The sequence below is a fragment of the Mustelus asterias genome, chromosome 21 (genome assembly GCF_964213995.1).
Source record: "Mustelus asterias chromosome 21, sMusAst1.hap1.1, whole genome shotgun sequence".
NCBI lineage: Eukaryota > Metazoa > Chordata > Chondrichthyes > Carcharhiniformes > Triakidae > Mustelus > Mustelus asterias.
In genome coordinates this window covers 4,313,246-4,340,265 of record NC_135821.1, presented here as the reverse complement: position 1 = coordinate 4,340,265, position 27,020 = coordinate 4,313,246, and the positions used below count along the sequence as shown (strand labels likewise).

The following is a 27,020-nucleotide window of genomic DNA, read 5'->3' as shown; positions in this document are numbered from 1 at the left end:
TCACGCTCTTGGAGAAAGGATTTGATTTGATTTATTATTGCCACATGTATTAACATTCACTGAAAAGTATTGTTTCTTGCGTGCTACACAGACAAAGCATACCATTCATAGAGCACATAGGGGAGTAAGATAAGAGAGGGTGCAGAATGAGGTGTTACAGTCATAGTTAGAGTGTAGAGAAAGATCAGTTTAATATAGGGTAGGTCCATTCAAGAGTCTGATGACAGCAGGGAAGAAGCTGTTCTTGAGTCGGTTGGTACGTGACCTCAGATTTTTGTATCTTTTTCCCCGACGGAAGAAGGTGGAAGAGAGAATGTCCGGGGTGCGTGGGATACATCGAAACATATAAACATAGAAGATAGGAAGGAGCAGGAGGAGGCCATTCGGCCCTTCGAGCCTGCTCCGCCATTCATCACGATCATGGCTGATCATCCAACTCAAGAGTCTAATCCTGCTTTCTCCCCATAACCTTTGATCCCATTCGCCCCAAGTGCTATATCCAGCCGCCTCTTGAATACATTCAATGTTTTGGCATCAACTACTTCCTGTGGTAATAAATTCCACAGGCTCACCACTCTTTGGGTGAAGAAATGTCTCCTCATCTCCGTCCTAAATGGTCTACCCTGAATCCTCAGACTGTGACTCCTGGTTTCTGGACACCCCCCACCATCGGGAACATCCTCCCTGCATCTACCCTGTCTAGTCCTGTTAGAATTTTATAAGTCTCTATGAGATCCCCCCTCATTCGTCTGAACTCCAGCGAAAACCATCCTAACCTAGTCAATCTCTCCTCGAACATCAGTCCCGCCATCCCCAGAATCAGCCTGGTAAACCTTCCTCAAGAGCAAGAACATCCTTCCTCAGAAAGGGAGACCAAAACTGCACACAAACATCTTGGTGTTGGCTGCTTTCCCGAGGCAGCAGGAAGTGTAAACTGAGTCAGTGGATTGATAATTGTTGAATTGATAATTGGCAATAATGCAGTGTTAATGCTTGACAAATGACCATTTTTCCCATTGACGTGAATAACTTGGTGTCAATGTGGAACTAAAATGGCTGCCTCCTGCAGCATTCAGTTACAGGGTTTGAGTCCCAGATTCGAGTTCCCATCACTGCTGAGTTTCCAGGTCTTGTGTCAAGGGGGTTAAGTTGGTTATATTACTCATCAGCGGAGGCAGCACGGTGGTACAGTGGTTAGCACTGCTGCCTCACAGCCGATTCCCGACTTGGGCACTGTCTGTGTGGAGTTTGCACGTTCTCCCCGTGTCTGCATGGGTTTCCTCCGGGTGCTCCGGTTTGCTCCCACAGTCTGAAAGACGTGCTGGTTGGGTGCATTGACCCAAACAGGTGCTGGAGTGTGGCGACTAGGGGGAATTTCACAGTAACTTCATTGCAGTGTTAATGCAAGCCTTACTTGTGACTAAGGAATAATTCTTTTTTTTACTTTTTAAGAGGGCAGATGATAAGCCAGGGTTGCCACTGCGTGGGCTATTGCTCTGGGTATGGGTGTAAAACATGGGTGAGGGTCGTCAGACTGGGGCTGTGATAACGTCAGAAGTGGAACGGCCCTGCCAACACACACTTCAGTGTGACGCACGCAGAGTGGCCGGTGCCCATATGGACTTTTTGCCCTGGCACCAGTTGCCAGCCAGCGAGCGGCAGAGAGGGAGGACTGATTTGGGTTCAGGCAGCAGATTGCAACCCAGCCTGGGAGCAATGATTACAGCAACAGTTCAGAGTGGTTTCGTCTGCCCACGCGATGACGGTGCTGACTCTGCGTGGCGTGTACTGACAGCAAGATGAAATTCTGGAGCGATCGTGTTCATTGTGCCATGGGGCGTGCTGGAACATGCAGTCCTCCTACATGCAAGGATTTCGACACTTGTTACAGGGGCGAGGGAGGGGCAGAAGCAGTGGCGGGACAGAGGGACTGCCGATTTTGGCTCTCTCAGACTCAAACCCAAACTTGAAGCCAGCTAGCCCAGTGCAGCACTGCGGAGGATGAATCTCCCAGGGGAGATATTAAACCGAGGTCCCATTTGCCCCCTCGGGGGGACGCGGGAGATCCCATGGTTACTATTTGGCTGAAAACTAAGCGAATTTTCTCTGGTTTCCTCGACAATGTTTTTTTGTATAGAGTTTAAAAAAACTGGGTGGAACAGTGGTTAGCACTGCTGCCTCCCAGCGCCAGGGACCCAGGTTCTATTCCTGGCTTGGGTCACTGTGCAGAGTTTGCACGTTCTTCCCGTGTCTGCGTGGGTTTCCTCCGGGTGCTCCGGTTTCCTCCCACAGTCCAACGATGTTCAGGTTAGGTGGATTGGCCATGGTAAATTGCCCCTTAATGTCCAAAGATGCGTAGGCAAGGTGGATTGGCCATGTTAAATTGCCCCTTAGTGTCCAAAGATGTGCAGGGTAAGTGGATTGGCCATGGTAAATTGCCCTTACTATCCAAAGATGTGCAGATTAGGTGGATTGGCCATGCTAAATTGCCCCTTAGTGTCCAAACACGTGTAAGTGAGGTGGGTTGGCCATGCTAAATTGCCCCTTAGTGTCCAAAGATGTGCAGCTTAGGGGGATTGGCCATGCTAAATTGCCCCTTAGAGCCCAAAGATGTGTCGGTTAGAGAGATTAGTGGGGTAAATATGTGGCGTCACAGTGATAGGGCCTGAGTAAGATGCTCTGTCGGAGAATCGGCGCAGACTCGATGGGCCGAGTGGCCGCCTTCTGCACTGTAGGGATTCCATTCTATGATTTCAGAGGGGCAGTTAAGAGTCAGCCAATCATTGGCCTGGACCCCGGGGAGAACACCCTTGCTTTTCTTCGAGATGGGGGCTGTTGAAATCCGCATGAGAGGCCAGGCCCCCCACCCCCGGGGATGGCACCTCCGACAGTGCAGCCCCCTCGGCACGGGCACTGGGAAGCAGACGCTTCGTGGGGGAATTAGTTACCCGCGCGGGGATTTGAGTGACGATCCCATGAGGAGCGACGCTTGTAGGCGAGTACATCCCAGGAGCTGCCCTTTTTTAAAATGACTTCAATTGTAACCTAATTCTCGCGTTAAATAAGCAGTTCGGCTGAATTTATGTATATTAAAATTAATAATGGATGGAAAAATCACGGGCTGAATGTTCAGCCAATGTGGAATCTCCCCCGTCTAGGAGATATTTTTGAACCTTTCCTTTGAATCTCATATTTCAGTGTGATGTCTGTTCAGTCACGAATGTAAGAGGAATCAAGTGGGACTAGTGCACCTTATGTAAGCACTGGGATGTGATCATGCTGCAATATTTTTTTCTCATTGCACACTCCCCCATTTGGTAAAAGCTCTCTTCCGTCAGTCTGGAATTCAGGAACCCCAATCCAGTCCACCGAGCAGAGACTCTGAAACGCGAAGGGAGGTCTCGGGGACAGAGAAGTGAAGTTTATTTATTCCAGTCACAAGTAGGCTTACATTAACACTGCAATGAAGTGAAAGTCCCCTTCGTCGTCACCCTCCGGCGCCTGTTCGGAGGGAGAATTTAGCACGGCCAGTTCACCTAACCCCTTTGGATTGTGGGAGGAAACCGGAGCTCCCAGAGGAAACCCACGCAGACACGGGGAGAATGTGCAGACTCCACACAGACAGTGACCCAATCGAACCCCGGGTCCCTGGCACTGTGAGGCAGCAGTGCTAACCGCCGTGCCACCGTGCTCAACAGAATCCGGGCATCACGTCTCATGTGAGAGACGGGACTTCTGAGAGTGCAGTACTCCATCAGGGGAGAATCCCTACAGTGCAGAAGGAGGCCATTCGTCCCATCGAGTCTGTACCAACCACAATCCCATCCAGGCCCTTTTCCCGTAACCTCACATGTTTACCCGCTAATCTCCCTGACACTAGGGTCAATTCAACATGGCCAATCCACCCAACGAGTGCACCTGGAGAAAACCCATGCAGACATGGGGAGAACGTGCAGACTCTGCACAGACAGTGACCCAAGCCGGGAATCGAACTCGAGTCCTTGCCAGGGCCTACTGATTCATTTTCCTCAGTGCGTTGAGGATGAAGCATTAAATCGCCACCCATTGATTCTTAGAGTGAAGTTGCCATGGACAGCCAGGCAGCACAGTGGTTAGCACTGCCGCCTTACAGCGGCAGGGGCCCGGGTTCGATTCCGGCTTCGGGTGATTGTGTGGAGTTTGCACATTCTCCCCGTGTCTGCTTGGGTTTCCTCCGGTTTAGAATAAAGTTTATTTATTAGTAGGCTTACATTAACACTGCAATGAAGTTACTGTGAAAACCTTCTAGTCGCCACACTCCAGCGCCTGTTCGGGTACACTGAGGGAGAATTTAGCATGGCCAATGCTAACTAGCACATCTTTCAGACTGTGGGAGGAAACCAGAGCACCCGGAGGAAACCCATGCAGATACGGGGAGAACATGCAAACTCTACACAGACAGTGACCCGAGGCCGGAATTGAACCCGGGTCCCTGGCGCTGTGAAGCAGCTGTGCTAACCACTGTGCCGCCCCACAGTCCACCCACAGTCTGAAAGATGTGCTGGTTAGACAGGCACCAGAGTGTGGCGACTAGGGGATTTTCACAGTAACTTCCTTGCAGTGTTAATGTGAGCCTTACTTATTGAAATAAACTTTAAACTTACGACTTCTCTGAGATAGACTGCACAGGGAGACTTCAGAAACACCAACCTTTCAGCCTCGAATAGTCTCTCCATTGTTAGGCTGCACCTAAACTTGATCTTTCAAAAATATTTTTCTAACCAATTTTGCTGCGCCAAGTGTTAATATTGGGGAATTTTGATTTCCCTGCATCCTGTGTCCCTATAGAGCACATTCAGGTGGATTTGGCACCTATCGACACTTCCTCAACGCAAGTCTGAACAATGCACAGACCCAACAGAGCAACCACCACTGCGCCACTGCCATGTTATTCCATTTCCCAAACCCGCCATCTTGTGGCCCGTGAGCAGGCTTGACAGTTCAATGTTAAATCAGAGGTGGTTTTATGCAACGGGCCCCCAAGTCCAAAGTAAACTAGGCTGAGACTAAACTCTTTCACGGTGGCTCGCTGGTCCAGGGGTCCAGTTGATCTCGGGGTAATGATTCTTGCTTCGGTTGCTTGGAGAGCCTGTGAGTGGTCCCAAGTTCAAATTAGGGCGGCACGGTGGGTTAGCACTGCTGCCTCACAGCGCCTGGGACCCGGGTTCGATTCCCGGCTCGGGTCACTGTCTGTGCGGAGTCTGCACATTCTCCCCGTGTCTGCGTGGGTTTCCTCCGGGTGCTCCGGTTTCCTCCCACACTCCAAAGATGTGCAGGTTAGGGGGATTGGCTGTGCTAAGGGGAATTAGCAGGGTAAATAATGGGATTTTGGGGATAGGCTGGGATTGTTGTCAGTGCAGGCTCGATGAGCCACCTTCTGCACTGTGGGGGATTCTATGATTCTAGCCTGTGAATGTTCACTCTGAGTGTTGCTGTGGCCATATTCGCACATGCGTGTTGTAATCTGGAGCTAATGTTGCAATGATAGAGACTTCTTATAGCTCTTGGGGGCTAAAGGGATCAAATAATATGGCGGGGGGGCGGCGCTGGGAGGCAGGATCAGGATAGTGAATATGATCAGTCATGATAATGAATGGCAGAGCAGGCTCGAAGGACCGAATGGCCTACTCCTGCTTCTAGTTTCCTATGTTTCTGTAATATATAGGAGCAGAGGTAGGCCATTCAGCCCATCGAGTCTGCTCCAACATTCAATGAGATCATGACTGATCTGATCTGATAATTCCCATCTTTCCCGTCTTGTCCCCACAACTCTCGATTCCCTTACTGATTAAAAATCTCAGCCTTGAACATTCTTAACGATCCAGCCTCTACAGCCCTCTGCGGTAAAGAACTCCACAAATTCACTCCCCTCTGAGAGAGGAAATTCCTCCTCATCTCTGCCTTAAATGAGTGACCTCCTTACTCTGAGATTATGCCCTCTGGTCCAAGACTCTCCCACAAGGGGAAACAACCTCTCAGCATCTACCCTGTCAAGCCCCCTGAGAATTCGATATGCCTCAGTAAGGTCCATCGAGTCTGCACCGACCACAATCCCACCCAGGCCCTATTCCCGTAACCCCACCTATTTACCCTGCTAATCCACTCCCTCTAGGATCAATTTAGCACGGCCAATCAACCTAACCCGCACATCTTTGGAGTGTGTGCGGAAACTGGAGCACTCGGAGGAAACCCACACAGACCCGGAAAAGAATGTGCAAACTCCACACAGACAGTCACCCGAGGCCGGAATTAAACCCTGGTCCCTGGCGCTGTGAGGCAGCAGTGCTAACCACTGTGCCATCGTGCCGCCCCTCTCTTCATAAGAAAATCCCTCCATACCCGGGATTGACCTTGTGATCCTTCTCTGGACTGTCTCCAATGCTGGTATATCTGTCCTTGGATAAGGGGACCAAAGCTGTTCACTTTTCCAGGTATGGTCTAACTACTGCCTTGTGTAGTTTTAGCAAGACTTCAACGTTCGTTCCATCACAGGCTGACCAGGAATCTCCACCCGCTCTGACAACAGCAGTGCTCCGTCATTCATTTTGATCATGGCTAATCATCAAATTCAATATCCTGATTCCCCCCTTCCCCCCATATCCCTCAATCCCTTTAGCCCCAAGAGCTATATCTAATTTCTTCTTGAAATCACACAGCGTTTTGGCCTCAACCACTTTCTGTGTGTGGTGGACCTCAGTTGTGCCTTTGTCCTATATGGACCACCGTTGTGTGTGCTTGTCATACCTGGACACATCCCCTTCCAGTTTGGTTCCTCCCCTCGGCACCTAGTATAAAGGTGGCTGTCTCCTCCCCCTTGTTCAGTCCAGGTTGGTTATATGTTGGGATCTGCTCCTGATTCTGTTGTGAATAAAAGCCTACACTTATATTGGCATATCGGTAGTCTTTCGCCTTATTGATAGCGCATCACTGTGATCGTGAATTCCACACATTCGCCACCCTCTGGGTGAAGAAATTTCTCCTCATCTCAGTCCTAAAAGGTTACCCCCTATCCTTCTCCTGGGATTCTATGATTCTTACACCAGCAGGCTCGAAGGGCCGAATGGCCTTCTCCTGCTTCTAGTACCTGTGATATCCTCCCACGAAAGGCCTGGCTGTAATTTTAACATTCTGCCCCCTTAATTTCATGAAACTAAGATATGCGCCCTGAGTCCTTCGGTAGCAAACATGAACTCCCCGGATTCTCAGTGCGATTCGGAAGGAGATGGTGTCCCGGGCAGGGTTTTTAATAAAATGTCTCCCCGGATATGTGTGATGGTGACTCGCTGCGAAGGCGGGGGTGGGGGGGAGCGATGGGGGGGTTCAACCCCTTGCCTGACCCGCCGAGTGAATTTCTTTGACGTTTTGTTTCAGTCAGAAAGCCGGAGTGAACATTAGTGTGAAAACCCTGTCGCGAGAAGGAGTGTGGTGGATCTTTTAACTCGGAGCCACCGTCGCGTTGCCATGGAAACGTGTTTTTAAAATATATTTACACTGATATTTCTGAGTGTGGATGATTAGATATCATGAATAATGCATGGCCGGTGGGTTATTTCACTGCATTGGGGGGGGGGGGGGGGTAGCGGGGGCGGGGGGGGGGGGGGGTAGCGGGGGTGGGGGGTTGCGGAGGGAGGAGGGGAGTGTCCGAACATCCACTGTAGTGGGTAAATATGGATGGGCACTGCAGTATTTATTCACATTTGTACAGCGGCCTTAACGCAGGAAGCCATTTCCCCGGGCTCCTTCACAGGACCAAGTGTTCTCAAACCAATGGGATATGAAGAGAGGCCCAATTAACGAGGTAGGTGTCTTAAAAGGAGAGGGGCAGAGAGGGAATTCCAGAACTTTGGGCCTAGGCATCTCCACCCATGGTGGAGCATCGGAGATTGCAGTGTAACATGGATGACAGGGCGGCACGCGGACCCCACGCACCCCGGACATTCTCTCTTCCACCTTCTTCCTTCAGGAAAAAGATACAAAAGTCTGAGGTCACACACCAACCGACTCAAGAACAGCTTCTTCCCTGCTGCCATCAGACTTTTGAATGGACCTACCTCGCATTAAGTCGATTTTTCTCTACACCCTAGCTGTGACTGTAACACTACATTCTGCACCCTCTCCTTTCCTTCTCTATGAACGGTATGCTTTGTCTGTAAAGCGCACAAGAAACAATACTTTTCACTGTATGATAATACACGTGACAATAATAAATCAAATCAAAGTGAATAGGTGGACAATATTCCCCGTGGTATCTTTACTTCCCTCCTCTTCCGAAGATAGCGGATGGTGTTTTCCGGCCCTCCCAGCAGGATTTTCTGGTACCCACCGCCAAAGGTGACCAACTCGCTCCTGCCCCCTCCAACCCCTGACCCGCACCCGCGACAGGTTCCCCAGAGGCACAGCGGGTCAACAACGCAAATGACGACAGACTTCGGTTTGCCCGGATGTCTCAGAGGGGAGGCGATGGCCTTATCGTTGGACGATTAATCCAGAAACTCAGCTAATGTTCTGGGGACCCGGGTTCGAATCCGGCAGATGGCGGAATTTGAATTCAGTAAAAAAAAAATCTAGAATTAAGGATCACGCGACCATTGTCAATTGTCGGAAAAGCCTATCTGGTTCACTAATGTCCTTTAGGGAAGGAAATCTGCTGTCTTTACCGGGTCTGGCCTACATGTGACTCCAGAGCCACAGCAATGTGGTTGACTCTCAACTGCCCTCTGAAATGGCCGAGTGAGACACTCAGTTCAAGGAAAACTAGGAATAAGTTCATAACATATAGAAGCAGAATAAGGCCATTCGGCCCATCGATGGGCAATAAATGCTGGCCAATCAGCGATGTCTATGTCTCACGGATGAATAAAGAAAGATCATGCCAGTTGCCACCGTGGTGTTGCCCCTATTGCCAATCCCCCTCCCCTGCAACCCACCCCCATCTATTTAGAAACAAAAGTGATATGATTGATTTTAATCGATGCTTTGCAATTTTTTTTGGCGTGAGGTACTCCTGGCTCTTGGCCTATTCTTCTCCCCAGTTGACTGGTGAAAGGTCATGACCTCTGTGGGGCTGGAACCTCTTGAGACGAGCGAGGAATTCTAGGACGTTCTCCACAGCCTTTAATGCTCTTTGCCTTTCGCTGGAGATGTTACCTCATTGATGGCCTATCTCCATTTACCACCGCAGCTAAGTGGGCCTCTGGGATCCTTCGAGGGAAATAGAGAGGCAGCCGGCACAGTGAATGGAGGCACAAGTCAGGATGAAAGGTTTACATTCATTGAGCAGAGGGAGCAGGAGTGAATGGCCACTGGCAGCTTTGACGGTGAATGAAAAGCAAAATGCCACGGGTCTGGCCGCCTCGGTGGAGAAAGAAACGTCATGTTTCTTGTCGGTGTGACTCCTTCAGAGGTAAGGAGAAGGAGAAAAGTCATGGATTTACCGTTTAAGAGGAACTGGAGCAGATGATCCTCTTTTGCTTTGTCCCAAGCACCCACCGGCCCCCGGCAAATGCTCATCTGTCACTTGTTCGGCACGGTGGCACAGTGGTTAGCACTGCTGCCTCACAGCGCCAGGGACCCGGGTTCGATTCCCGGCTTGGGTCACTGTTTGTGCGGAGCCTGCACGTTCTCCCCGTGTCTGTGTGGGTTTCCTCCGGGTGCTCCGGTTTCCTCCCACAGTCTGAAAGACGTGCTGGTTAAGGTGCATTGGCCATGCTAAATTCTCCCTCAGTGTACCCGAACAAGTGCCGGAATGTGGCGACACAAGGATTTTCTCAGTAACTTCACTGCAGGACCCGGGTTCGATTCCCAGCCTTGGGTGACTGTCTGTGTGGAGTTTGCACATTCTCCCCGTGTCTGCGTGGGTTTCCTCCGGGTGCTCCGGTTTCCTCCTACACTGCAAAGATGTGCAGGTTAGGTGGATTGGCCATGCTAACTTGCCCCTTAGTGTCCAAAGATGTGCGGGTTTGGTGGATTGGCCATGCTGAATTGCCCCTTAGTGTCCAAAGATGTGCAGGTTGGGTGGATTGGCCATGCTAAATTGCCCCTTAGTGTCCAAAGATGTGCAGGTTAGGTGGATTGGCCATGCTAAATTGCCCCTTAGTGTCCAAAGGTGTGCAAGTTAGGTGGATTGGCCATGCTGAATTAACCTTTAATGTCAGGGGAATTAGCAGTTTAAAGTTTAAAAAAAATTATTAGTGCCACAAGTAGGCTTAACACAACAATGAAACTGTGAAAATCCCCTAGTCGCCACACTCCGGCGCCTGTTCGGGTACACTGAGGGAGAATTTAGCACGGCCAATGCACCCTAACCAGCACGTCTTTCAGACTGTGGGAAGAAATCGGTGGGTAAATACGTAGGGTCACATGGATAGGGTCTGGGTGGGATTGTTGTCGGTGCAGGCTTGATGGGCCGAATGATCATCTTTTCTTTAGTTGAAGTGCCCCTTTGGAGCTAAATGTGATCATTTGTTTATTTGATACATTTAAAAAAGTGTGCAAAAAGCAACCACTGAGACACTGGATTGGTCGGTCGGAAGCAAACACACGTAATGCTGCGTTCTCACTGTTGGGTTTCTAAAATTCAATGAGCCCCTCGGTTGTGGCCATGGGTCGCGGAAGGCCTCAAACGTGTCAGAGGATGCCGCATGCTCACCTGGCCCCAATCATAACTGCAGACGGTCGGTCCTTCTTTATAAGTACTCTAGGTACTTAATTAAACAATGCCTGTGTGTGTCAATGTAATTAATATACCATTAACAAAAGGTGCTTTGGAAGCGGGGGGCGGATTTGAGCGTGTGTTATTGGAGAACAGTGGATCAACATGCGAATTATTCACGGACAGTCAGGTTGCCCCACGTCTACCAAACCTGCCGATACGCCATCTCTTCTGCTGCTGCACCCTGGCACGGGGCCAAGGGTGACAGATTTCCCCCTACTAAATCTGGCACTTGGCTGGTTGACAAGCCCAGCGTGGTTTCTATCTCGCAGGTAGATGGAGAGTGCGACAAGCCACCAGCCCGCTACCCTGGCACGTTCGTCGGAAAATAAGCCTCGTCGCGTTTTTACAGCGAGGGAGGAACACGGAAGGGGTAGAAGCTTTTCGAAACGAACCTAACTCCTGGCAGGTGAAAAAACAGAGCGAAGTTTGTCTCTTAAATCCTCAGCGAAGCGAGGTGTTTGCTGCTTTCCGTTATAGTGTGCACTCCTCGCTGCCTGTTGTACACTCCTCCAAGATGTACACCTCAAAGAAACAGGCAATGTTTGTAATATTAAAAGTACACAGCAAGGCACTGATCACTGGGCGTGGGGAATCCATTCTGAAGGCCTGTTTGGAGGTATGTGTTTTACGGCGAGGATGTTTTTGTGGTCCAGTGTGTGTGCACGCGCGCGCGTGTGTGTTTTGCTTGTGTCTTTGAGAACTGGAGGACAATTCCAGGCTTGGCAGCGAGCGGTGAGGCTTGTAACAGATTGTGCCGACTATTTTGTTTGACGGTGATTCGATCTGTCGTTTGCTGAACTTCCAAAAGGAGCAAAAGGCCACCTGCAGCTCTCCAGCTGGCCATGTCCTGTCAGAGCCGAGTGGCACAGGAATATAGCAATTGGGAGCAGAAGGAGGCCCATTCAGCCCTTCGAGCCCGCACCACCATTCACTCAAAACGTGGCCAATTGGGTTCTGCACGGCCCCCGCCTGACGCGGCCCAGGTTAGCCCACGGCAACTCGGGTCTCAACCGAGGCCAACCCCAGTCGTAAACCTGCCCAGGCCTAATCCAACCCAGTGCAACCCCAACTAGGCCCCATCCACACACAATTCAAGGGAAGGTCCTGCATTTATATACTGCCTTTCAAAATGGTTTCCAGCTCATGAGATAACTTTATTGTTTTGAAGTGTAGTCGTAGAATCCCTGCAGTACAGAAGGAGGCCATTCAGCCCATCCAACCTGGATTGACAACAATCCCACCCTGGCCCTATCCCCGTAACCCCACGTATTTACCCGCTTAGCCCCCTGACACTAAGGGGCAATTTAGCATGGCCAATCCACCTAACCTGCACACCCAGATCACCAACAACCTGTCCTGTTCCTCCCATGCCGACACTATAGTTAAGAAAGCCCACCAATGCCTCTACGTTCTCAGAAGGTGAAGGAAATTTGGCATGTTAGCTACAACTCTCACCAACTTTTACAGATGCACCATAGAAAGCATTCTTTCCGGATGTATCACAGCTTGGTATGGCTCCTGCTCTGCCCAAGACCGCAAGGAACTACAAAGGGCCGTGAACATAACCCTGTCCATCACCAGCCTCCCATCCATTGACTCTTTCTACACTACCCGCTGCCTCGGCAAAGCAGCCGGCATAATTAAGGACCCCACGCACCCCGGACATTCTCTTTTCCACCTTCTTCCGTCGGGAAAATCATACAAATGTCTGAGGTCATGTACTAACCATCTCAAGAACAGCTTCTTCCCTGCTGCCATCAGACTTTTGAATGGACCTACCTTGCATTAAGTTGATCTTTCTCTACACCCTAGCTATGACTGTAACAATACATTCTGCACCCTCTCCTTTCCTTCTCTATGAACAGTATGCTCTGTCTGTATAGCACACAAGAAATAATACTTTTCATTGTATACTAATACATGTGACAATAATAAATCAAATCAAAGACAGTGGGAGAAAACCGGAGCACCCGAAGGAAACCCACACGGACACAGGGAGAACGTGCAGACTCCACACAGACAGTGACCTGAGGTTGGAATTGAATCTGGGTTCCTGGCACTGTGAGGCAGCAGTGCTAACCAATGTGCCACCGTGCCATCCTGGTGTACCTCTACTGGAGTTGAACATGAATCTGGAAATGACTGGAAAATAGTTCTTAAACTACTGTGTTGGTATTTGCGAAGGCTTCAATCAAGATTATACCCAGGATAAAAGTTAAGCATGTCGAATCCTGGGATGTATAAATAGAGAGTACAAAAGCAAAGCGCTGATGGTAAACCATTCCGAATCACTGGTTGGACTTCAGCCAAGACCACTGTGTCCATAACAGAAGGAAGATGAAGCAAACCTGTCCTAAAAATCCCATTTTAACCAACAATGTACTGCTGAATTCTACCCTGCTCTGGGCAAAGCACTTTGCAGCCAATGAAAAACTTTTGAAATGTTGTCTCTGTTGTAACGTGCGTTAAGGTGGCACAGTGGTTAGCACTGCTGCCTCACAGCGCCAGGGGCCTGTTCGATTCTGGCCTCGGGTGACTGTGTGGAGTCTGCATGTTCTCCCCGTGTCTGCGTGGGTTTCCTCCGGGTGCTCCGGTTTCCTCCCACACTCCAAAGACGTGCAGGTTAGGGTGCATTGGCCATCCTCAAAAAATTGCCCCTTTGTTCTAAAGATGTGTGGGTTAGGTGGATTGGCCATGCTAAATGCACAGGGTTTTGGGGATAGGATGGAGGGGAGCGCCTGGGTTGGGATGCTCTTTTTGGAGAGTTGGTGCAGACTCAATGGGCTGAATGGCCTCTTTTTCTGCATTGTAGGGTTATATGTGGCAATCAATTTGCCCACAGCAAACTCCCACATCAGCAATGTGAGAATAAGCAGATCTTTGTGATGTTGTCATTGAGAGGATAAATAATGACCAGGACACCGGGGGATATCATGTCCTTCCTCCTCTTCAGAATAGTGGCTGTGATATCCTTGACATCCATCAGGAGGGGGGAATGGGGCCTCCAGGCCTCTGAAAGACAGAGGGGGTGGCCTTACCAAAAACATTCTTAGTGCTCAACGCAATTATCCGGCACTTAGTAAAAAAACGAAGAGCCCGGATGTGATTCTCGCCAGCAGGGGGAGTGGGTGGAGCCTATTCACACCGGGAAGCCGGCTGCTGAGTTCGAAGGGCACCATTACACTGGGGCCCCGATCTCCCAGTAGTGCATTGGGAGATCTCCTGTCAATCTCCCACCCTCCCCAATGCAGATGGCCCCCTCAAACCCTCCCCCTTGGCACTGCCAGGGTGCCAGACTGGCACTGCCCAGCCCTGCTCCCGACTACCAGCGGCCTCAATCGCTCTGGCCCCCCGTTGGTGGGCACCAGACATGATTCTTGCCGGTGGGGACCTCACCCAGTGAGCAGGTAAGGACAAGTGAGCCCAACCAATAGCATCCGGGACTCACTAATTATATTTAAATTAAGTCATGAATATTAAAATCGTCTTTGCACCCTTTTATTTATTTAAATTTTATTCATTTATTAGTCACAAGTAAGGCTAACAGTAACACTGCAATGAATTTACTGTGGAATTCTCCCAGTTGCCACACACCGTTCGGGTCAATGCACCTAACCAGTTAGTCTTTCGGACTGTGGGAGGAAACCGGAGCACCCGGAGGAAACCCATGCAGACACGGGGAGAATGTGCAAACTCTGCACAGACAGTGACCCAAGCCGGGAATCGGACCCGGGTCCCTGGCGCTGTGAGGCAGCAGCGCTAACCACTGTGCCACCGTGGACGAGCTGGTAAGATTGCCCCCAGGGCCTCTGACAGTGTAGCACTCCCTCAGCTTTGCACCGGGAGTGTCAGCCTGGTCTTTTGTGGATCGGGGCTAGTGAGTCAGAGGCGAGTGCGCGACCAAAGGGCACCAGGGGAGCGGATTCAGTCGTAACCTCTGACCCGGAACTGGATAAATACTCAAAGGGGGAAAAGAAAGCACGGGGGTTAGTCAGGGTGGAGTGAGGTTAATTGTATTGCTCCTGGTACAGGCACGATGGGCGGAATGGCCTCCTGATTCTGTGACTGTGGGAAGCGACCTGCATGTTTTGGAGTGGTGCTAATAGTTTCCTTCTGTGGGTCCAGGATGGTGTGGTTTGGCCTTGGGCCAGTGAAATAATGATTTGCCCGCAGCACTGAGCTGCTTTGCTATGGGATCTGATTGAGTGCAATATACCGGGGCCCCAGTCTTGTTTTATTTTGCATTCATTACGCTAATTAAAAGGCCAAATGGTTTTATTTTTGGGACTATCAGATTGCTCATACTCTTGGTCTCTGGCCGCTTTGCAAGGTCGATGCTTGTTTTGCAAAGTGGTGCGATGTTTTACTCCCTCTCTTTGTAATTCCTTTTTTCCCTTTCGCCCATGCTTGTTTTGCAGGAAAGTGTGTTCATTTTGAGCACCCGAGGGAATGAGCAAAGCCAAAAGGGCTGATCCTGGCTGCGCCTTGGTGCCCGTCTACTTATTGCTGGTTCGCGTGCTGAGCTGCGTCCGTCGCATTCTGGGGGCCCCGTCGGTCTCAGAAGTTGCAGTATAACTAGCAGCCAGAATCTGACCCGGGTGACACAGTGGCACAGTGGTGAGCGCTGCTGCCTCACAGTGCCAGGGATTCGGTTCCGGCCTCTGTCTGTGTGGAGTCTGCACGTTCTCCCCATGTCTGCGTAGGTTTTCTCTGGGTGCTCCGGTTTCCTCCCAAGATGTGTGGGTTAGGTGGATTGGCCACGCTAAATTGTCCGGCACTTAGAAAAAAAACAAGATTCCAAATGTGATTCCCGCCAGCAGGGGGAGTAGGTGGAGCCTATTTAGGCTGGGAAGCCGGCTGCTGAGTTCGAGGAGCGCCATTAGCGCAGGTGCCCCGATCTCCCAGTCGGTGCAGTGGGAGATCTCCTGTCACTCCACCACCCACTCACGATGCAGGGTGCCCCTCTCAGGGCACCGCCCATTGACACTGCCAGGGTGCCAGGCTGGGACTGCCCCATGGAAACTGCCCGGCTAAATTGTTCCTTAGTGTCAGGGGGACTAGCAGGGTAAATACGTGGGGTTACGAGGATAGGCCCTGGGTGGGACTGTTTTCGTTGCAGGTTCGATGGGCAGAATAGCCTCCGTCTCCACTGTAGGGATTCTATAACCTGCAGGGCTCTTAACACGAGATGCTGGTGTGAAAAGTCGGGTCTGGTTGAGCCTGTCTCTGAAGGTTTCAGAGCATTGCCCTTCATTATATGAGGATTGGGGTGTAAGAGTAAGGAAGCCTTGCCCACAGTTGTACTGAGCCTTGGTGAGACCACTCAGGAATGCTGTGTTCAATTTTGGTCTCCATATTTAAGGAAGGACGCACTTGCCTTGAAGACAGTCCAGTGAAAGCTCACAAGATTGGTTCCTATGATGAGGAGGGCTGTCGTATGATGAGAATCTGAAGAAATGGGGTGTCCATGTTTAATATCCATTTCCCTAATTTAGGCAGCATAGAATTCCGACAGTGCTGAAAGAGGCCATTCGGCCCATCCGGGGCTGCTCCGGCTCTCCAAAAGTGTATCCCACACAGGTCCTCCACTCTGCCCTATCCCCCTAACCCCGCACTTTTACCGTGGCCAATTCCCCTAACCTACACATCTTTGGACACGAAGGGGCAATTTAGCATGGCCAATCCACCTAACCTGCACATCTTTGGACACTAAGGGGCAATTTAGCATGGCCAATCCACCGAACCTACACATCTTTGGACACTAAGGAGCAATTTAGCATGGCCAATCCACCTAACCTACACATCTTTGGACACTAAGGGGCAATTTAGCATGGCCAATCCACCGAACCTACACATCTTTGGACACGAAGGGACAATTTAGCATGGCCAATCCACCTAATCTACACATCGTTGGACACTAAGGGGCAATTTAGCATGGCCAATCCACCTAACCTACACATCTTTGGACACTAAGGAGAAATTTAGCATGGCCAATCCACCTAAGCTGCACATCTTTGGACACTGAGGGGCAATTTAGCATGGCCAATCAACCTAACCTACACATCTTGGGACACTTAAGGGGCAATTTAGCATGGCTAATTCACCTAACCTGCACATCTTTGGACTGTGGGAGGAAACCAGAGCACCCGGAGGAATCCCACACAGGAAGAACGTACAAACTCCACACAGACAGTCACCCAAGCCGGGAATCAAACCCATGTCCTTGCTGCTGTGAGGCAGCAGTGCTAACCACCGTGCCGCCCCTCCCGTTGCCTTTGATTTCTTTTGATGGTCACTTTTTAGTGCAGGGAGTCTGCTACCCTGACCCGGACTTGGCCAATCCTGTACTCATGTCAGGAACTGTGAACTGCCCCTCAGAAAGTGCCTCCGAAGGCATTTTGAGATGGGCTTGAGTTGGAGAAGCAGTTGTGATGAAGAAAGCCTATCATCACCTTGGGGACATACAATAAATGTAGCCTCGTCTATGTCACTTACAGCTAGGGGAGGCATTGGCATCATGGCATTGTCACTGGACTAGTAATGCAGAAAGCCAGGGTGATGCTCTGAGGCTCTGGGTTCGAATCCCACCACGGCAGATGGTGAAATTTGAATTGGATAAAAATCTGCAATTCAAAGTCTAACGGTGACCATTGTCGATTGTCCTAAAACCCATCTGGGTCACTAATGTCCTTCAGGGAAGGAAATCTGCCCTCCTTGCCCGGTCTGGCCTACATGTGACTCCAGAGTCACAGCAATGTGGTTGACTCTTAGCTGTCCTCGGGGATGGGCAATTGATGATAGCCCCACCCAGATACATTCACAACCCATGAACGAATAAAAAGCGTTAAGTTTATTTATTGTCACAAGTAGGCTTACATTAACACTGCAATGAAGTTACTGTGAAAATCCCCCAGTTGCCACACTCCGGCACCTGTTCTCGGGTACACTGAGGGAGAATTTAGCATGGTCAATGCACCCTAACCAGCACGTCTTTCGGACTGTGGGAGGAAACCGGAGCACCCGGAGGAAACCCACGCAGAGATGGGGAGAATGTGTAAACTCCACACAGACAGTGACCCAAGCCGGGAATCGAACCCGGGTCCCTGGCACTGTGAGGCAGCAGTGTGCCACCGTACAAGGTCTGGTTGAAAGACCCATTTGGGAGATGTTGAGGGTCTGGAGGCACACGTAGGCCAGACCAGGTAAGGATGGCAGATTTCCTTCCCTAAAGGGTCATTAAAATAGAATAGAATCCCTTCAGTACAGAAGGAGGCCATTCGGCCCATCGAGGCTGCAATGACGACAATCCCACCCAGACCCTGTCCCCGTAATCCCACACATTTACCCTGCTAGTCCCTCTGACTCTAAGGGGCAATTCCTGCATGACTTAGAAACTAGAAGCAGGGGTAGGCCATTCAGCCCTTCGAGCAATCAACCTAACCTGTATATCTTTGGACACTAAGGGGCAATTTAGCACGGCCAATCCACCTAACCTGCACATCTTTGGACTGTGGGAGGAAACCGGAGCATCCGGAGGAAACCCATGCAGACACGGGGAGAACGTGTAGACTCCACACAGACAGTGACCCAAGTCGGGAATCGAATTCGGGTCCCTGGCGCTGTGAGGCAGCAGTGCTAACCATTGTGCCACCGTACATGGTCTCGTTGAGTGAAAGGCCCATTTGGGAGATACTGACATCGAGGCACAGTTGCTCCAGGGTTGAGTGGTTCTCCCGACGCGGTACTGAGGGTGTGCCGCATTGCAGGAGAGCTGCTGTCTTTCAGATAAGCCATTAAGTGGAGGCCCGGATGCTCTGTCAGTTGGTACGCGAAAGATCGCATGGCCGGTACCGTGGAGAAGAGCAGCAGAGTTCTCCCTTTCCATCGCGGCCAATATTTGCCCCGTCAGCCATTAGCGCTTGAAGATCTGGTCACGATCCGGTTGTAGGTTGTGGGGGCGGCTGTTGATGAGCACAAATCCGTAATCCTGACAGTTTCACCAAAATCCCTTCCTTTTTGTCCAGCTTCCCAGCATGGGGATTTAAAAATATCAGTGTGGATTTTGTGGAAATTGACACTAATTCTCTTTAATTGCCTTGTGCTGTGTAGGTTTGGTTTTGGACAGATCTCAGCTCCCTCTGCTAAGCACCCAGTCCCTCCACCCTCCCCCTACACCAGTCTGATTCTCGGCTGCTATTCCCACAATTCCCCAAAGGATCGATTGACATAGGCCAATGAACCACAGTGGACGGTCCTTTCAACTGATAGACTGTCTGGGTTGCCAGGGGCGGGGAAGAAGCTGTTCTTGAGTCGGTTGGTACATAACCTCAGCTCTTTGTGCACGGTAGCACAGTGGTTAGCACTGCTGCTTCACAGCGCCATGGATCCAGGTTCGATTCCCGGCTTGGGTCACTGTCTGCGTGGAGTTTGCACGTTCTCCCCCGTGTGTCCTTGACTCAGTCTAAACTTCCCGCTGCCTCTGCAAAGCAGCCAGCATAATTAAGGACCCCACGCACCCCGGACATTCTCTCTTCCACCTTCTTCCATCAGGAAAAAGGTCCAAAAGTCTGAGGTCACGTACCAACCGACTCAAGAACAGCTTCTTCCCTGCTGCTGTCAGACTTGTGCCCTTTCTTCATCTCATTTCTCAGCTGGTTGTCAGCACCGCTGCGGTCCTGGGGGAGTGCCGCAGGGTTGGAGGTGCCATCTTTCGCCCCAGACATTCTCCCTTCCACCGTCTTCCTTCAGGAAAAAGTTTATTTATTAGTCACAAGTAAGGCTTACACTAACACTGCAATGAAGTTCCTGTGAAATTCCCCTGGTCGCCACACTCCGGCGCCTGTTTGGGTCAATCCACCTAACCAGCACCTCTTTCAGAATGTGGGAGGAAGCTGGAGCATCCGGAGGAAACCCACGCAGACACGGGGACAACGTGCAAACTCCACACAGATAGTGACCCAAGCCGGGAATCGAACCCGGGTCCCTGGCGCTGTGAGGCAGCAGTGCTAATCACTGTGCCGCCATGCACAAAAGTCTGAGGTCACATACCAACCGACTCAAGAACAGCTTCTTCCCTGCTGCCGTCAGACTTTTGAATGGACCTACCTCGCATTAAGAACCATAGAATCCTACAGTGCAGAAGGAGGCCATTTGGCCCATCGAGTCTGCACCGACCACAATCCCAACCAAGCTCTATCCCCATAAACCCATGCATAACCCTAGCAAGTCCCCCTGACACTAAGGGGCAATTTAGCATGGCCAATCCACCTAACCCGCACATCTTTGGACTGTGGGAGGAAACCGGAGCACCCGGAAGAAACCCACGCAGACACGGGGAGAGCATGCAGGCTCCACACAGACAGTGACCCAGCCCAAGAATCGAACCTGGGTCCCTGGTGCTGTGAGGCAACAGTGCTGACCACTGGGCCGCCCCCATTAAGTTGATCTTTCTCTACACCCTAGCTATGACTGTAACACTACATTCTGCACTCTCTCCTTTCCTTCTCTATGAACAGTATGCTTTGTCTGTATAGTGCGCAAGAAACAATACTTTTCACTGGATGTTAATACATGTGACAATAATAAATCAAATCGAATCAAATCAAATTGGGTAGAGGGGGAAGGGAACCTCTGAACGCCTTGTTAGTTTGCAGCCTTCTCGCACTTCTCTCTAATCTAGATCAATAAAAAGCCCTGAATAGTAACTGGTAACGCATCGTGGGAAGGCCTCCTACACAAGTAGCAGCTGCTGTGTGACACGCAGCGAAGGGAACTGAGAAAGAGAGAGAGCGCGCTACTCGCATGCGTGGCAAAGTAAGGCTGGTGGGAGTTGTGGGGGATCGGGGCATTAGAGACAGGCCCAACTGGGAAACGCTTTCCCTGAACTTGCTCCAGTGACAATGGCCGGAATTCCCCGGTGGGGTTCTCCGGTCTCGCCGGCAGAGCACCCACCCCCGGGTTTCCCCGCCGGTGTGGGGGTGACGCCAGTGGGAATTCCCAGCGGCGCAACCTGAGAATCCCGCCACTGGCAAACAACACGCCACTTCCCGCCAGCGGGAATCACGCGGCTGGGAGGCTGGAGTATCTCACGCGAACGGCGCGTCAAGAGCAGGCATGAGGTGAGGTCCACTCACACCGGACATCACCTCACATGCGGTGATCTTTTGAGGGCCATAGACACCGGGCATCTAAGCATTGATCTACTTCTGCTGCCCAGTGACTGGCTCTGAACCAACGGGCAATGTGGCCCAAACCCGCACTCTAACTGGAGTTTATCTGTGGAGGAGGCATCAGGAAAATGGCCAGGTAAGAATTGGGGCTATTTGTTGGAGGAGGTGGTGGCACAGTGGTATGGTCACTGGACTAGTAATCCAGAAACCCAGGGCAACGCCCTGGAGACCTGCGTTCGAATCTCGCCACAGCAGATGGTGGAATTTGAATTCAATAAAAAATATCTGGAATTAAGAATCTGCTGATACATGTGAAGCAATTGCCGATTGTCAGTAAAACCCATCTGGGTCACTAATGTCCTTTAGGGAAGGAAATCTGCCGTCCTAACCTGGTCTGGCCTACATGTGACTCCAGAGCCACGGCAATGTGGTTGACTCTCAACTGCCCTCGGGCAACTAGGGATGGGCAATAAATGCTGGCCAGCCAGTGATGCCCATGTATGAATAAAACAAAAATACAGAGACCCTGGGTGAGATCTGGGGACCCGGGTTCAAATCCTGCCACGGCAAATGGTGATATTTGAATGCAATAACAAAATTCAGGAATTAAAAGTCTACCGACAACTGTGAAACCATTGCCGATTGTTGGAAAAACCCATCTGGTTCACTAATACCCTTTAGGGAAGGAAATCTGCCGTCCTTACCCGGTCTGGCCTACATGTGACTCCAGATCCACAGCAATGTGGTTGACTCTGAAATGGTCTCGCAAGCCACTTAATTCAAGGAAAATTAGGGACGGGCAACAAATGCTGGCCTTGCCAGCGATGCCCGCACCTCATGAAACTTAAAAAAAAGGAAAAAAACATGACAAACTTCAATGTGATCATGATCTTTTAGAACAAAGAAAATTACAGCACAGGAACAGGCCCCTCGGCCCTCCAAGCCTGCACTGACCATGCTGTCCGACTGAACTAAAACCCCCTACCCTTCCGGGGACCATATCCCTCTATTCCCATCCTATTCATGTATTTGTCAAGATGCCCCTTAAAAGTCACTATTGTATCTGCTTCCACTACCTCCCCCGGCAGCGAGTTCCAGGCACCCACCACCTTTTGTGTAAAAACACTTGCCTCGTACATCTCCTTTAAACCTTGCCGCTCACACCTTAAACTTATGCCCCTGAGGAATTGACTCTTCCACCTTGGGAAAAAGCTTCTGACTATCCGCTCTGTCCACACCCCTCATAACCTTGTAGACTTCTATCACGTCGCCCCTCAACCTCTGTCATTCCAGTGAGAACAAACCAAGTTTTTCCAACCTTTGTTGGCGGCAAGGAGTATTGGCCGTGACATGGGGGAGAACTCTTCTGCGAGGCTGTGGGATCATGTACATACCATCCGAAGGGGAACGGGACTTCAGATTAGTGTCTCTGCCGAAAGACCGCATCTCCGGCAAGGCAGCTCTCCCTCGGTACTGCGCTGGATGAGTCTCTAACCTCCTGAGCAGCTGTGTCCTGGACTCTGTGTCCCTCATTTTGCTTGTGTTTGATTCAGCTGGGTGTCGGGTTTAAAAGCTGCAGCCTTACTTCACCAGGCTGGTGTCAATGCTCCGGGTCTCAGCTGTGCTTTCTTCAAATGTCAACGGAAGAACCTGCATTCTCATTGCACCTCCTCACACACGCACGAGCCAATCCAAAATAATTCACCGCCAGTGAGACACTGCTGTTGTGTTGCGGCCGCCAACTTGGCAGAATCGGCAAGATCCCACACACGGCACCAAGAGCAATCACAGATTGTGGTGATTACCTACCTGATCATGGAATGTTGGCCAAGACACCTGGAAAAGTTCCCTGCCCCTTTTCAGAGTAATACCATCGAATCGATACCTCCACCCGACAGGGAAAACAAAGAACATAGTTGCGGGGTAGGCCTTTCGGCCCTTCAAATCTGAGAATGGAGCTATCTTTATTCTCTCATTAGAAAGGTTCACAAGAATGATCCCTGGAATGAAGAGCTTGTCGTATGAGGAACGGTTGAGGACTCCCATCCAGTGACTCTGTCTACACTTCCCGCTGCCTCGGCAAAGCAGCCAGCATAATTAAGGACCCCACGCACCCCGGACATTCTCTCTTCTTCCTTCGGGAAAAAGATAAAAAAGTCTGAGGTCAAGTACCAACCGACTCAAGAACAGCTTCTTCCCTGCTGCTGTCAGACTTTTGAATGGACCTACCTCGCATTAAGTTGATCTTTCTCCACACCCTAGCTATGACTGTAACACTACATTCTGCACCCTCTCCTTTCCTTCTCTATGACCGGTATCTTTTGTCTGTATAGTGCGCAAGAAACAATACTTTTCACTGTATGTTAATACGTGTCAATAATAAATCTAATCAAATCAAATCAAAATCAAATCTGGGTCTGTACTTGCTGGAGTTTGGAAGGATGAGGGGGGATTTTATTGAAACTTACAGGATACTGCGAGGCCTGGATAGAGTGGATGTGGAGAGGATGTTTCCACTAGTAGGAAAAACTAGAACCAGAGGGCACAACCTCAGGCTAAAGGGACAATCCTTTAAAACAGAGATGAGGAGGAATTTCTTCAGCCAGAGAGTGGTGAATCTGCGGAACTCTTTGGCGTAGAAGGCTGTGGAGGCCGGGTCATTGAGTGTCTTTAGGATGGGGATAGATAGGTTCTCGATTAATAAGGGGATCAGGGGTTATGGGGAAAAGGCAGGAGAATGGGGATGAGAAAAATATCAGCCGTGATTGAATGGCGGAGCGGACTCGATGGGCCGAGTGGCCTAATTCTGCTCCTATGTCTTATGGTCTTATAAAGATGGCACCTTCTACAGTGCAGCCCTCCCTCAGGCCTGCACTGGGTTCGGCAACCTCAATCATGTGCTTATGGGCTAGAATGTGGAGTCGAACCCACAATCTTGGGCGGCACGGCGGCACAGTGGTTAGCACTGCTGCCTCATAGCGCCAGGGACCCGGATTCGATTCTCAGCTGGCGTCACCGCCTGTGCGAGATCTGCCCGTGTCTGCGTGGGTTTCCTCCGGGTGCTCCTGTTTCCTCCCACAGTCCGAAAGACGTGCTGGTTAGGTGCATTGGGCATGCTAAATTCTCCCTCAGTGTACCCGAACAGGCACCGGAGTGTGGCAACTGGGGGATTTTCACAGTGTTGTGATGCAGAGGTGGAGACCTAAATCCCCCAAAGAGGAATACCTCACCTCATAATCAGGTAAAAGTGTGTGGGAAGGTGTGAACTTCAGTAATGTTTAGTGGTTAACTAACAGAAATATCTGACACTCACTTTAAAATGAACACTTCACATTTTATTTATTTAACTAACCGGGACCTTTAACTAAACAAGTAACATACCGAATAAAATAGGATTCTAATAGAATGCTGTTCAAATAAATACAAGGCCCATCATTAACAAAGTAACAATAGTATTTAACCACTCTCAAAAACATTTACAATCAGGTTTTGTGTTTTTTTCGGAACCTTCTGAAATTTCTCTGTTGATTTCTCTCTCTGTAAGTTCTTTCTGATTTGGTACCTTTTGTTAGTTTGTGCGCCCTCTTAAGACATATCTGAAGCTAGCAGAGTTGATGGCTGCTCTCTCCCACTCGAGGCTTGAGAGGTGGCAGTTGCGAACTGTTTTTCCCCCTTGCACTCTCTCTTATATCTGTGATGACCTATCGATATTCCTACAACGGGATTGGTTGGATGGCGTCAACACCGTCAAATTCAAAAGTTACAGGTTCTTGGTATCTGAGTGTCTGCTTTAAATTGATAGGCTGAATTCAAAAACATTCCAATGCCTATTGCCAAGGCAACCCTGTTGCCTGGCCTTGGATACAAATGTTTCAGTCTGGGACCTCCATATACACCTGCGTATTAAACCTTCAAGAACTGAATCAAAATACCAGCTCTTAAAGGGACCACACATTTTTTCCCCTCTGTCATTTTTACAATTTTTTTACGGCTTTACCAACACCAAATTCCAACTTCACAAACTCAACTTCGCAACCACAGTAACTTCATTGCGGTGTTAATGTAAGCCTACTTCTGACACTAATAAATAAACTTTTAACTCACGAGGTGAGTACGTCACCAGCGAAACCAGGTGGGTTCTCGATGCAGTTTTGTAAAGATGTGGAGCGTCACACAATCCGAAAATAGACTCGAGGAGACTTTCAGGAGAGCGTTGTATATATCCTTGGGAAGGTTTGCTGGGGCTATGGGATTAATTGGATAGCACAGGCCCAATGGGCAGAATGGCCACCTGCTGCTCGAAGTTATAGAGTCATAGAGGTTTACAGCATGGAAACAGGCCCTTCGGTCCAATTTGCCCATGCCGCCCTTTTGTTTAAACCCCTAAGCTAATACCAATTGCCCGCATTTGGCCCATATCCCTCTATACCCATCTTACCCATGTAACTATCTAAATGCTTTTTAAAAGACAAAATTGTACCCGCCTCTACTACTACCTCTGGCAGCTTGTTCCAGACACTCACCACCCTCTGTGTGAAAAGATTGTCCCTCTGGACCCTTTTGTATCTCTCCCCTCTCACGTTAAATCTATGCCCTCTAGTTTTAGACTCCCCTACCTTTGGGAAAAGATATTGACTATCTAGCTGATCTGTGCCCCTCATTATTTTATAGACCTCTATAAGATCACCCCTCAGCCTCCTACGTTCCAGAATAAGAAGTCCCAGACCGGATAAGGACAGCAGATTTCCTTCCCTAAAGGGACATTAGTGAACCAGATGGGTTTTTATGACATTCAGTAATAGTTGTCATGGTCACCATTACCGAGACTGGCGTCCAGTTCCAAATTTTAGTTGATTGAATTTCAATTCCACCAGCTGCTGTGGTGGGGTTTGAACCCGTGTCCCCCCAGGGCATTAGCCTGATTATAAGCCCAATTGCATTGTATCGATGTCACCATCTCTTCACGACATCTTTTTTTAGTAATTGTCCATAAGGTGTCATATGTCCCTTTGGAGCAGGAAATCTGCCATCCTTACCCGGTCTGGCCTACATGTGACTCCAGAGCCACAGCAATGTGGTTGACTCTCAACTGCCCTCGGGCAACTAGGGGATGGGCAATAAATGCTGGCACAACCAGCGATGCCCGTGTCACACGGATGAATAAATAAAGCTTCTTTGTCTTAATTCTCCGGCCCGTCACGCCTCACCAGTGATGACGGAGAATTTGGCACTCAAGTCAAATCTCTGTCCACTTCAGCGGGACTGGAAAATCCCACCAGCATGAATGACCAGAAAATTCCACCCACGATCTTTCCCGTTCGCTCATTATCCACTACCAAGGACACCCTGTTAGGTGACACCATCTCTTTTTAGATTAAAAAAAATACATGTTTTTCTGTTCATTCTATCTGGAATCAAATATGGTTTTTTTTAAAAACCAATTTTCAAGTGTCAGGGCAAATAGGAAGGTTTTTGTATTTTTAACAGCAGCACTGGGGATACCAATGTTTTGTAAATAGAAGCAATGAATACAAAAGCTGGAAATTCATAGCATCCCTACAGTGCGGAAGGAGGCCATTCGGCCCATCGAGTCTGCACCGCCTCCAACAAAGCATCATTCAGGGATGGTGTGGCCATACATAGAAATCGTAGAATCTACAGTGTAGAAGGAGGCCGTTTGGTCCATCGAGCCCGCACTGATAACAATCCCACCCAAGCCCCATCCCCGGAACCCCACTTATTTACCCACCTAATCCCCCTGACACTAAGGGCAATTTAGCAAGGCCTTAGTGGAGATCTTTGGACATTAAGGGGAAATTTAACATGGCCAATCCACCTAATCAACACATCTTTGGACACTAAGGGGCTATTTAGCATGGCCAATCCACCTAACCCGCAAATCATTGGACATTAAGGGACAATTTAGCATGGCCAATCCACTTAACCTGCACATCTTTGGACACTAAAGGGCAATTTAGCATGGCCAATCCACATAACCTGCACATCTTTGAACACTAAGGGGCAATTTAGCATGGCCAATCCACCTAACCCTCACATCTTTGGACACTAAGGGGCAATTTAGCATGACCAATCCACCT

The 27,020-nt window shown here is 49.8% G+C and overlaps 1 protein-coding gene across 1 annotated transcript in view; it reads left to right on the top strand.

The window, feature by feature from the left end:
* LOC144509046 (liprin-alpha-3-like) overlaps positions 1–27,020 on the top strand; it is a 137,755-nt gene that overhangs the window by 16,494 nt on the left and 94,241 nt on the right. The gene's annotated exons all lie outside the window — the stretch shown is intronic.